The following is a 13,273-nucleotide window of genomic DNA, read 5'->3' on the forward strand; positions in this document are numbered from 1 at the left end:
TTTGTGGCAAGACCTTTCATGTAATTCTTGGGATGTCCTTTCAAGGGATATCAAGAACTTTTACCTTCTGACCTTGACCATGTAGTTTAGCCCATTTTTTTTTTAGAACAAATAACCTTGGCAATAACTTTTGAAGGGTTAGGGCTAGGGCTTTCATACTTCAAATATTAAATCCTTGTGACAATTCCTTTCATTGGATATCAAGCACTTACACCCTTTGACCTTCACCTTGGAGTTTGACCTACTTTCAAAAAACTTTAACCTTTGCCATAACTTTTGAATGGTAAGGGCAAGGCTTTTCATACTTGAAATAAGTAATCCTTGTGAGAAGACCTATCATTTGATACCAAGAACTTTAAATTTGAACCTTTCACCTTCACCTTGGAGTCTGACCTACTTTTTTATAATTTGCATTTAAGAAATTTTAATCTTTGCTTGTTGCCAGACGGGGTCATCAGTGTTTCACAAACGCATTTTGTTCCCTTTAACTTTTGATTGAGAAGAGATGGGGCTTTCATATGCCTTGGCCTTCACGATTGACCTTATTTATAAACATCAACTTTGGTGATAATTTCTAAATGACATATGATATGGCGTTCATATTTGACATCTCAGCCACAAAGACACCGAAAGTGGGGCACCATAATTCTTTGAATTTGCTTGTTGTTTTCCATTCCTGGTTAATGTTAGTGAAAAAATATCTTTTTTTTTTCGAAGGAAATAATTTATTTTGTAAATGCGGAAAAATCTATTGTTAACATGTATGGAGTAGATATTACCATCTTTTTCTTCATGGAATTTATCACGGTTTGTTACTTGGTAGTGGCTTTAAAACAGGAAAGAATTTGTATCATACAAAACTACTTGATAAATTGTTTTAAGTTCAGCTTTTATTCCATGAATTAAACACTCGTCTGACAACATTGAGTTTGTTTTTGCCAAATAACACAAGACATGTTTGTCCCAAGAATATGTCATTTATTATGAAATGAAAAAATATAATAAAATACATAAAAATGAAGAAAAAAAGACTGAAAGACAATGCAACCTTAAAACACCATTCCTGAGAATAGTTTTTTAACAATTATGCAATAACAATTGGTCTTGCAGTATGTGACTATTACATAACATACATAGTTTGGGAAAATAGGTGGCTTCCAAAATACAGCCAAAAAACGATATGCTTCAGGCATTTTCTTGTGCCACCCGCAATATAGTCAGAAAATTTATTATCATTGCTTTATTCAAAACAAACAAATGTAGATTCAATATAAAACATATTGACAATAGCAATGTGAAGGATGTGGCAGTGGTTAAGTGAGTAGTAACGAACTGATAGTTTACTTGCATGGATGATTTAAGGTAAGGTTTGCGTTAACAGGGAGATAACTCTTGCGAATCACCAAAGCGTTTGAAACAGGCGACTTTAAACCAGCGATGCTAAGCATCTCGGTAACGGAGTGTTGGTAAAATGGGTAGGCAAACCCGGGCCGGGGCAAATCAAAAGCCGGGGCAGATCGAGGTTTTTCAAATATCTCCGCTAAAACTCCACCAATTCATCTGAAATTTTCAGATTTTGTTTTTTGAAGGTTCTTTTGTATTCGCTAATAATATCATCACAATATACGCGATATTTCTGATTTTCTGGGCGATTGTTCATTTCCAGGTTGGTAAAATGGGTAGGCAAAATCAATACGACATTTTACGGTATTTTTGAATCACGACTAGTTAAGCCTTTACAATTATGGACTTTTCCAATAGTTTACACTCTATATTAACGAAATATAATTAGTTTTACATTATAAAAGCTTAAAATATGCAAAATATGCGCATTTTCAGAAAAACCGGGTCATTAAAACCGGATCCGATCACCCGGGGCAAACCCGAAAATTCCGAATTAATAAATGTTTGTATTGGAGGATGTTAGCTATCACTGTTGTGACATTGCCCAGCTCTAACCACATGGAGGTATCCTCATAAGAGCCTTTTTTATTTTTATTAATTAAAATAATCAGTTTGAAAAATGGGTTTTTGGAATGAATTTTTGATTTAATCTTAAAATTTAAATTGATTTAGCACTATTCTGAAATTAAATATTTACTCACGGAGCACTAAATTAAAGATTTTCTTGAGTCTTGATATTGATATAATATTTAAAAGTGAACTGTGCATTTTAATATGTACATTTTTTTGTGTTTTTTAAATTTTTAATTTTTTTTTTATTTTTTTTTTTATTTAAAACATACAAACTGTTCTTATCGTGGTCACCACGACGCCCTACCAGGGCCCAGTCTCAGTTTGTTTAAAACAGTCAAATAAGTAATTTAATATCACTTAATTATAAATAGCACTAGTCTTTTGACTGTAATGATTAAAAACAGGGAGAAGTTGGTGCATTACATTGGGGACAGTTGAAAAGGAAACTGTCACCTGGGTTTGAAACACCTGCACATTTCTGATGGAACCATTGCTGACAAGATGGAGTGTCGCAAGCAATCATATTGTCAAAGATGTTTGGCAGATTGCACCGTGCTGCACAGTCAAGTGGAATTGTGTGTACTTTGCCTTTTTTGGTGAGGCTCAGTCTTTTCTTTTGACTTGGGTTTCTTGGAAATGGTGTGAATTTCTTTCCTTCAATACATTTCACCAAATGACTTCTCATGTTATCGACATCATAGTTAATTGGCTGTTCACTGTTACCTGTGAAACAAAAATCTGTCAAATTGGCAATGGCATACACCCCACAATCCACTCCATTTTGCTGTTGTTTAACTTCTTCTACTGACACTTTGATAGTTTTTTTCCCATCGCCATATATTTTTCCAAGCTGGATTTGTGTCGACTGTGAAATATAATCTCTCTTTTTGTTACAGCTGTCTAATATCTTGATGGTTTCATCTCCCTCACGTTGAGTACTTGCAATCCAATGACTGTGGCCAGTGTGATGGATTTGTGCCACAGGAGATTTCATGGGTTTCATCTGAAGTTTGTACTCCCATTTATCCTCTTTAAGCATCGGTGCATATCCTGTATGCTGAAATCCTTGGATATTTGGAAATTGCTGCTGCAGGATTTCTTGCGAGAAATTGATGATGTCACTGCACAACATATAGTTATTCAGGATGTCATTTTTATGTTCTATCGTAAGCCTTTGTTTCCCATTTTCTGTCCATTTTCTTCTTTCATCGGCAGTTTCATGTTCGCGTATTTGAGCAACATCTTCCTCTATATGAATTTGTTCAGGTTCAACATCATCATCTGACAGGGGGTATTGTAGACACCAAATCCTCCTTTGGATTCTGCAGAATCTGAATAGCCTCCTTGCTTGGTAATTTGTTTGAGTTGTTGCCATATACAACAACCTTATGTGTGCTTTGCTCCATCCTACAATTAAAAAAAATAAATAAATTAGAAAAATCTACTAAAATTCAAATAAACAAAATGAAAAAGAATTTAATGCCAATATTCAATTAGATTACACATTATTTGATTCAAGAAAAATATTTAAAAATATTCATGAAATATATTTTCTTTTCTGTTTTTAATTATATATATATTTTTTAATTTTTATATGTTGATTATTAAATATAGAATACCATATTGCTGGTGTTTACATGGTCACCATTTTCATATTCTGGACACATTGCTTCTCCTAATTTGTGGTAAAATAAATTGAAATAAACACTTATAGTCAGCTTTTTAATCTCGACATAACTATAATAAAAATAATAAAAATGAAAAATATATAATAAATTTAAACTTTTCTAAACGTTGTATATAAATCTATAATTATTATTTAGCAATTATTGAAGTGAATGATGATCCTTTATAACTTATATATAATACGTCTATATCTGAATTGTTAAAAATAAAGGCAAGTCACAAATCCAAGAATCCAAGATTCTCTCTCTCTCTTCATGCTATTTGGAAATCAATATTAAAGTATACATTCTTATGTACGTGTATATCTCTCCTTCCTTTGTAATATCTGGCTGGGAGTTAGGACGTGCAATGGGTGAATACTTGATATAACATATACAGTTATATGGCAGTAAACCCCGAGTCCAGCATTATCTCCTCCCAGAAGCTCCCGAAGGAACTCGGACACAGATATGAAAGGAGAGTGATGGATGTTGAACACAAAATAAGGAAAAACATGTACTTAGTTGTCACCGTTAGGTATCCATACATGTTATACTATACCTGATTGAACCAATATGCTGTCTTTTTAATATATATATTTAACTGATTTAACTTTCTTTTGCTACTTATAAGATTCCCCCATTATTTAACCCATACAGCATATCAATTCAATTTTCCTGTCCGATGAGATGACAAGTAAAACATATTGATCATATAACCAACATTTATTTATTTATTCATAAAGACATTATACCTACATTTATATAAGAAACATACAGAAGACTGACAACTGCTGGATGCATCTAAAATGAACTAAAGAAAGTTCACTGCAGAGGAGGAATATATAGGGTCCCTGAAAATCAACTCAACTTGTTAAAGTATATAATTGTCAAAAGATGTCACTTTGATCTTTTAATTTTTTTAACATCACAACAATTTTCTTCCCAGCTTCTTTCCCTGAGATAATTAACCCAATAAGGTAAGCCAATTTTGTATTGCCCAAATTGATCAAGAGAGCTTGTGTGTGATTATATTAAAGCCAGTGTGAGGGATTCTGCATTAATTATGTTAGTGCAAATTTAATAAATAAATTATTTCCATTTAAATAATTAAACACAAGCTTCCAACAAATCGATTTGCATTTTTTTTTTCAGATGACAAACATTCTCCAGTAAAAACAGGTCACCTGTACAATTATTCCGGAATTTTCAGGTTTGTCCCGGGTGATCGGATCCGGTTTTAATGACCCGGTTTTTCCTAAAACATGTAATTTTACGTAAATATTACAATAACCAAGGAAGAAATATTAATAAATGATTAATATATATTCTTAAACACCAGAATTATCCATAAATTTATGGACTTTATGTAGCATATGTCTGAAAACGTAAATTGGGACATTGGGAAACTGCCTACCTATTTTACCAACTTGAAAATCTATAATCGCCTATAAAATCAGAATTATAAAGTATTTCAGTGCAATTTTAGCAGCGAATATTAATAATCGTGTATTAAATAGATTCTGAAAATTTCAGCTCGATCGATAAAGTATGAAGACGGAAATATGAAAAATCTCGATCTGCCCCGGCTTTTAATTTGCCCCGACCCGGGTTTGCCTACCCATTTTACCAACACTCTCGGTAACGAATTTCCTCTGTCATACTTGATGTTTGTTGTCACTTAAATTAATGTAAGGACTAAAAACAAAGGACGTTTTCAGGAGAAAGTCTTATAACAAATCAAAGCATAGGAATCTTAAAAGCCTTTGAGATTAGCGTGATGCATGTGGATGAACCAATAAAGGAGGACTTGTTTATTTTCGATACGGAATGTGGCAAGTTGTAGGCCATTCCGATCAGAAGAAAGTTATCGACGCATTGTGCTGTTGTGTGTTTCTCGCTTCACCACTACACTAAAATTTTAAGTGAGAATGGGAAGGAAAAAAGAAAAGACCTGAGAGTATCCTGTAAAGTATTATGCTTTATGCAGTCCGAACAGGGAAGAAAAGTCACGGTGCATTTGACCATGCCCAATGATGATGTTGACAGTTTGATTGTTGATAGTATTTTCATCAGGTAATTATTTAACTATTCATTTTACTGAAAGTTATGAATGATCTTCTGACTACAGATTTAAAAACGATGAATAAACGGTACAAGGATGTCAGGATGTGGCTAATATCCCAACATTGCCAAAAAATAAAAATGCATTCATTCAAGAAATTATGAAAAAAATCCTTGCTTTTTAGGCCTAATATTTGTAACATTATTGGAACAGGTATTCAATTGTTCAAGTTACCTTTTAAATGAGGTTTGATTTTAATTAATATCTCATATTTTAATTAATACAAATTGTGCATGACAAGAACATTAATTTTCTTGATCAAGCATTTGCATTTCACTAATTCAATCTACATGTATAAATTGTACAATAATTTCATATTGATTCTTCATTGATTATATTGGAAATTTCATTTCATTGAGTGAATGAAATTCAGTCCAATTCCTTATGCAATTCCAAAAATGCAATTCCTTAAATGTTATTGTAAAAATGAACACATATGATTTCAGATCAATTGGAATAGATAAGAACAAAAAAAAAAGTACTTCAGTGTTTCCTTAAAAGATTTGTGCCATCAATCAAAGTAGAGGTCATCCCATATCAGCTCAAGAATATTAAAGAAAGTTGGATGGATCAAGCTAAGATGTTGAACCAGACATGGCAAAGTCAATGGAGATTTGGAAAAGAAATGATGATTTGTTGTACCCAATGCATATTTTTTATATGTCTATAGATTATAGAAAAAAATTTAATGTTTAACAGCATCCTATCTACCTGGTAGTATATACATGCTGTTTTCAATATATTTAGAAAATACATGTATGTGTATGTGATGATTGCAGTGCATGCTCTGTTTGTCTATCTTTGAATTTGTTTTCAGTAAAATAAATGTATACATTAAGGTATTAATTGAAGGTTGCTTTTGTCTACACTTACAAGTAACAAGTTTCTTAAAAGGGTTCTTTTGTAAAATTGCAAGGAAATTAATACACGAACAATTAAATTTAATATTTTTATTCATTAAATTTTGTTCTTACCAGGACCTAATATGCTCAAATAAGTATTTCTGAAAACTGATGAGTTTTGTAAATAAAGCTGCAGTGAACATTTAACAGTTTAAAATATGACACTTGGAAATTGAAAGGTTGTTAATTTAGTAGGAATGATAAGACCAGTTTAGTAATCAACTAAAATTAAAATCTTTCACAAATACATGTAGTTTATTTTAAAATTGTTTACATTTATAATCTTTTAATTTTTTTCTGTATTTTGATTTTAAAAAGGAGAAAAAATTGTCATATTTAAATTATTATTTCATGGATATCAAGGAGATATATCTATCACTGTAACATTGTTTCTTTTTCCCTGTTCTTGACAAATATTTATGACAGTGTTATGCCATTTTGCAGAATTTGCCTTTTCTCTGAAATCAGAGAAAAGTCTGTAAACTCATTAAAGTATGAATTGATGTCACTTAGAATTCATCTTTATTTTGTTCTGTCTGATATTTCAATTTAGATTCTCAGACTACCTAATCCAATGATTGAGCTAATGTCCATGAAGTGTAGAAATAGGCCATCTTTAAGATATGTTTGGTTGTCGGCCTCTCCAGACTGACTGACTAAAATGACCAGACTGAAATTTTTTTTTCAATGCAGGGCCGTATTTTTTCTTTTTATTCCTCTTATTCCCCGTAAAGAAATGTTGTTGAAGATTTTCTCACCTACCGACCCAATAATTTTACCCAGAGTCAAGAGAGGGCAAACAAACATTACTTTCAAGATAGCATTTCTACTCTTCGAAGTAAAGAAATCATTTAATTATAAAAACAGCAGCTTCGTGGATGCAATGCTTACAACATTTCACTCAAAAGATGGCATACATGTATAATGATAGTCACGAGACATAACTGAATAGAGATATTTTGCTACTAAGATGTCTAGAAATTACTACATGTTGGAATAACTAAATCAGCATGAGGTCAAATTCAGAGGCTTTTAATTGGGTTAGTTGCAACATGTTCTGAAGTATGTTTATAAACATATACATGTACTTCTAAAGGTGTTGCAGTATAATTCATGGACAATTTCATCAGAATATTCAGATGTAAAGATTGCCATAAATACTAGATTTCTTCCATGGAATAAATTTTTAGACCATCTTGTAGCACAGGAGGAGTTTAATTTTGAATATTTTTGGCCAAGTTTTGCTTAAAAACAATATCAAAAATACATTTAGTCTTTAACAGTCACCATGACAAGGTGATATCAATGTTGTCTTTATAAGTGTAGAAAAAGCCTGATTTTTGTGTTCCGAACCCATAATATAGCCCCTGTTTCCATGGAAATAATATTGGGGACATACATATTTTTTTGGTTCAAATTATTTAAAATGATCGAATTAATAACTTCATGGAATTTGATGGAATCGGTAGATATGTAAAACGTTGATTTTTATATTTTTGTTGCCATGGCAACGGTTTCACTTTATCAAGGAAAATTGAAAAATCTTCTTTTTTACCCAAATTTTCACATTTTTGATAACGGAAAATTAATAGTTTAAATAATAGAAGCATGAATTATACTAATTCAGGTCATTTTAATTATAAAAGTTTGATAATTAATAAAATAAATCAATTTTTTCAATGAAAATAATATTCGAGGTGAAATATGAAATACGTTAAATTTGGCGTCTTTTACTAAAAAAATGGGACGGGCAATATCTTTGAAAATCATATTAAATGATGAAGCTAATCTCCCTGAATAAATTGATATATGGCATGTGTGCATATTAAAAAAAATAAAAGTTGGAGGGAGACGCAAACCTTACCTTAAACTGAAAAAAGGGACACTGTTGTTCTACAAATTATGTTAAATAAGCCGTTTGGTTTGCTACGCGACAAAAAGAAAGCTCGGGTAAAGCTGTTAGTTGGATGGTTATAGGCGAGCTAGTTGGTTTAGTACAGTTTTTATCCAAATAAAACATGGGACAAAAATAACCATCAGACAATTTTCAAAAACAAACAGACAAAAAAGATACATTAAATTATAACTAAGGTTTTTTTTTATTGCTTTGCATAACCAATTGTTTGACCATATATTGTGATTTTTCTGGCATTAGAAATTTAACAATCAAGAAAATTATTTTAAAGTTTTATTTTTTTTTTATTAATTTACTTTACCTTCAAAGTATTGTTAAAATTTCAGATAAGAAAATAAAAAGTGGGATTATATGAAGTAAATTCTTTGATATTGGTAAATTGTGTTATCTTTATGTTTGCATATTAAAATTACCATTTTTTTCTGAACTTTCAGTATATATTTACTATATTTGTCTCATATGAGAAAAGGATTCAAAAGAAATAATTAAGGGGGCCGACCGTGGTATTATTGTGCGAAAAGTACAATAGCGAAACTCTTCATTTTTACACCATATATAACTTTCATTAATTTCAGTGTACATGCAAATTTTTGGGGAAATCGACCGTTCAGATATTTTTGAGGGACCGTCTCAAAATACAGGTACATTTACCATTAGATTATATAGGAAAATGCCAATTTCAGCACTAAAAATCAAATTATAGAAATACTACAATTGACTTTTTGTTCAAACTATAATATATGATGATTTTTACTATATTATACAATATATGTATAAAAACCCCCACAAAAGTTTACTCTTGTTACCAGATGCGGCATCTCAAAATGCTAAAAATTAACGAATTTTTCCGTTTCTATACAGTACTACAATATATGGCTGGCATAAAGGATTCATTTAAAAGCATAATAATGAAATAATGAAAATAATGAAAATATTCTTAAATTTCTAAATTTCAAGAGCGTATGTAATTTATTTTTCTTTTACATTTTATTACCCCTTTCTCTGAGAGCTTCAGTTTATCATAACGTCAAATCACTTCGTAACGTTTTCAATCCTACCTATCAATTGCAAATTCGGTTAAAAAATCAATTATATAAAGAAGCGAAACTCTTCATTTTTATAGAATATATAACTAACAGTAACTTCAATGTACATACAAATACTACAATTGAATATTTGTTCAAACTATAATATTTGATGAGTTATACTATATTATACAATATATGTAATAAAAAAAAATCCCCAAAAATCTACACTTGTTACCAGATCTAGAGGGGGCATCTCAAAATGCCAAAAATTAACAAATTTTCGCGTTCTTATAGAGTACCACAAAATACCCGCACTTCGTCCTCGGTCGATATGCTTTTCTTTCTGTGAAATGGAGATATACATAGATCGACTTCGTTATAGTTATATGATATTATTATGATTACTAAATTTGTAAATGTAGAGAAAATTCGTAATCCAGGGTTTTTTACCAGCGATTTCTTTGTTTTAAAATAAGAAAACCCAACATTATTATTTTATGAAAAGGTGTGCACATACATGTATGCATTAAAAGTCTCGACATTCAGATATATAAACCACGTATAATCAATTACCAATGGTCATTTGCATTCACATGTCGACATGATATATCCCGGTGAGCTCAAAATAAAAGATCTCACAGAGTCTCAAGCATCTGTTTTATATATGGAAATTGTAAAACAAAAAGATTTTAATGATATTCTCACAACCAAGCTTAATGAGAAACGTGATGAATTTAACCTTTAAATCGTCAACTTCCCTTACTTGTGTAACAATATACCCTTATTACCTATATGGCAGGTTTATTACTCGGTTGAGACGATACACAGGAGCATTCTCTACGTATGAGCATTACTAGAGAAAGGTATTGACAAACAAGTTGATGAAACAAGAATAACAACAGTCTCGTTTAAAGTCACCCAGTAAATCTTAGGCATACTACTGTTTGTATTTGTTTAATAATTCATTTTTTGTAACTTTTCATATTTCCGGTTCATATACTGTGAACATTTCTACCAAATGGACTTTTCTTGTTAAGAACAGATTTTATTGACAATATATCAAGGGGATTTTATTACACTGCTGTTCGTACCTAAAGAAAGGTCTTTCATTAGGAATACACCTCTGGAATATAAAAGTCATAGTCATACTAATTTAAAAGTTATAATGCAATGTTAAAGTTTTAACGGACAAACAGACAAATAGACAGAGAGACGGCGGACAGGGCAAAACTATATCCTCCAAAACTTCGAGTGCATAAATGTTTTACAGCTTGTTTCGGTACATAGTCGATTTTTTTTCTCTCATCAGCCTTTAGGTGGTACATGTACACCTATGATTTGTCGCCGAAGATATTGCTTTTTTCGAAATCAAACTGTGATATGTTTCTGATTATTTAGGAAAACACCCATCCAGACAAAAAGACAGATGGACGGACAGGAAAAAACTATTTATCCCAGTCTCTTCGATTACGGAGGCAAAAAATGTTGTATAGATTGTGAAGGGTGCTACAAGCAATATTCAGAAAGAATTCAGAACTTACGAATTTTTAGGTGCAGCATCTACAATTAATTTCATGGAAATGTAACATTTTAAAATCCTTAAAGCCCTCTTTTAAAATTACTAACAAAAGGAAGAAAAAATAATACAAAATGACGGATTTTGCAGTGTTGCCTGATGCCAGATCTCTTAAGAATGTAAGAAATCTTATCCGTTATCCATGCTTTCCCTTAGAGAATATAAACAAATATGATTTCAATGGTTAAACACTGTGCAAACACACCTTTCTTTAAAACGCATTAAGATCAGTATAACAAGAGGCCCAGGGACCACATCGCTCACCTGAGCAATTGGCTAGGAAAAAGCACATATAAGATCAGAACTCTAAGTTTACTGGGGGGGGGGGGGAGGGTTGAATTTTAATCTCAAAGGGGGTCACGATTTGAACTAACTAGAATCTACACTACCTGAGGATGATTCCCTATAAATATCACTAAGCATGGCTTTGAAGTACTTGAAAAGAAGAATTTAAAAGGTTTCCCAATATATTCCTATGTAAAACTTTTATCGGTCATTTGGCCCAACCCTACCCCCGGGGGGTCATGCTTTGAACAAATTTGAATCTACACAACCTAGGGATGATTCCACTGGAGTTTCATCTTTCCTGTCTCGATGGTTCCTGAGAAGAAATTTTTTCCTATATATTCCTATGTAAAACTTTGATTGGTCATTTTGGCCCAATCCTATACCCGGTGGTCATGATTTGAACAAACTTGAATCTAACTATCTGAGGTTGATTCCACAGGAGTTTCATCTTTCCTGGCCCAGTGGTTCTTGAGAAGAAGATTTTTAAAGATTTGTCCGATATATCCCTATGCAAATTCCTATGCAAAAATTTGAGGGGCCAATTTGGCCTCGCCCTACCCCCAGGGGTCATAATTTAAACAAATTTGAATCTACACTACCTGGGGATGATTCCACATGAGTTTCATCTTTCCTGGCCCAGTATTTCTTGAGAAGAAGATTTTTAAAGATTTTTCCTATATATTCCTATGTAAAAATTTGACCGGCCATTTTAGCCCCACCCTACCCCCGGGGGTCATGATTTGAACAAACTTGAATCTATACTACCTGAGGATGATTTCACACGAGTTTCATCTTTCCTGGCCCAGTGGTTCTTGAGAAGAAGATTTTTAAAGATTTTTCCTTTATATTCCTATGTAAAATTTTGATCGGCCATTTTGGCCCCATCCTACCTCCGGGGTTTATGATTTTAAAAAACTTGAATCTACACTACCTGAAGATGAATCCACGTATGTTTTATCTTTCCTGGCCCAGTGGTTCTTGAGAGGAAGATGTTTTTAAAATGCCATTATTATTTCTCTAATTCATGATTTTCTCCCCTTGGGAAAGGGTGTGGCCCTTCATTTGAACAAACTAGAATTCCCTTTAGCCCAGGATACTTTGTAGCAAGTTTGGTTGAAATTGGCCCAGTGAATCTTGAGAAGAAGATGAAAATGTGAAAAGTTTACGACAACAACGACGACGACAACAACAACGACAGACGACGGACAAATTTTGACCAGAAAAGCTCACTTGAGCCTTTGGCTCAGGTGAGCTAAAAAAAGGTATAATTCTAGAAAAACAATGGTCAGTTTAAGAAAGTCATTTTGAAACTGTTAAAAGGATACATACAAGGATACTTTGAATATATAACAGAAAAAGCCATTGTTTAGAAATTTAACAAATATTTTGATTCTTGTACAGTATGCAATATTTTTTTTATGAATTCCAAGTCATGGAGAAAAAATTGTATTAATGCTGCAAATTATAAACATTTTCCATATCAGCAGTAACGGGTTCCTTTCTAAGTGACGTTGCAGTGGGTGGACTGATGTAAATATCGTCTGGAGACGAAAATGAAATCAAACTTGATTCTGTTTCCAACGCTTCCTCTTGGCCGTTTTTTTGATTTAGGTATATATTGATTTCTGCTGTATTGAATTTCAGTGAGCCTGCAGTATCTCTGAAATAAACAAAATAATTTGTATTTCAATAATAATGATATAAAGATTTTTTAAAGATATATATTTAGCTTCAGAAAAGGTTCACAGATCTAGAGAACAAAGAAAAGAAAAAAAGAAGAAGAAAGTATTGATATATG

This window comes from Saccostrea cucullata, unplaced genomic scaffold (assembly GCF_032062105.1).
Source record: "Saccostrea cucullata isolate Sc308-1 unplaced genomic scaffold, CSIRO_AGI_Scuc_v1 ctg1258, whole genome shotgun sequence".
NCBI classification, from domain to species: Eukaryota; Metazoa; Mollusca; class Bivalvia; order Ostreida; family Ostreidae; genus Saccostrea; species Saccostrea cuccullata.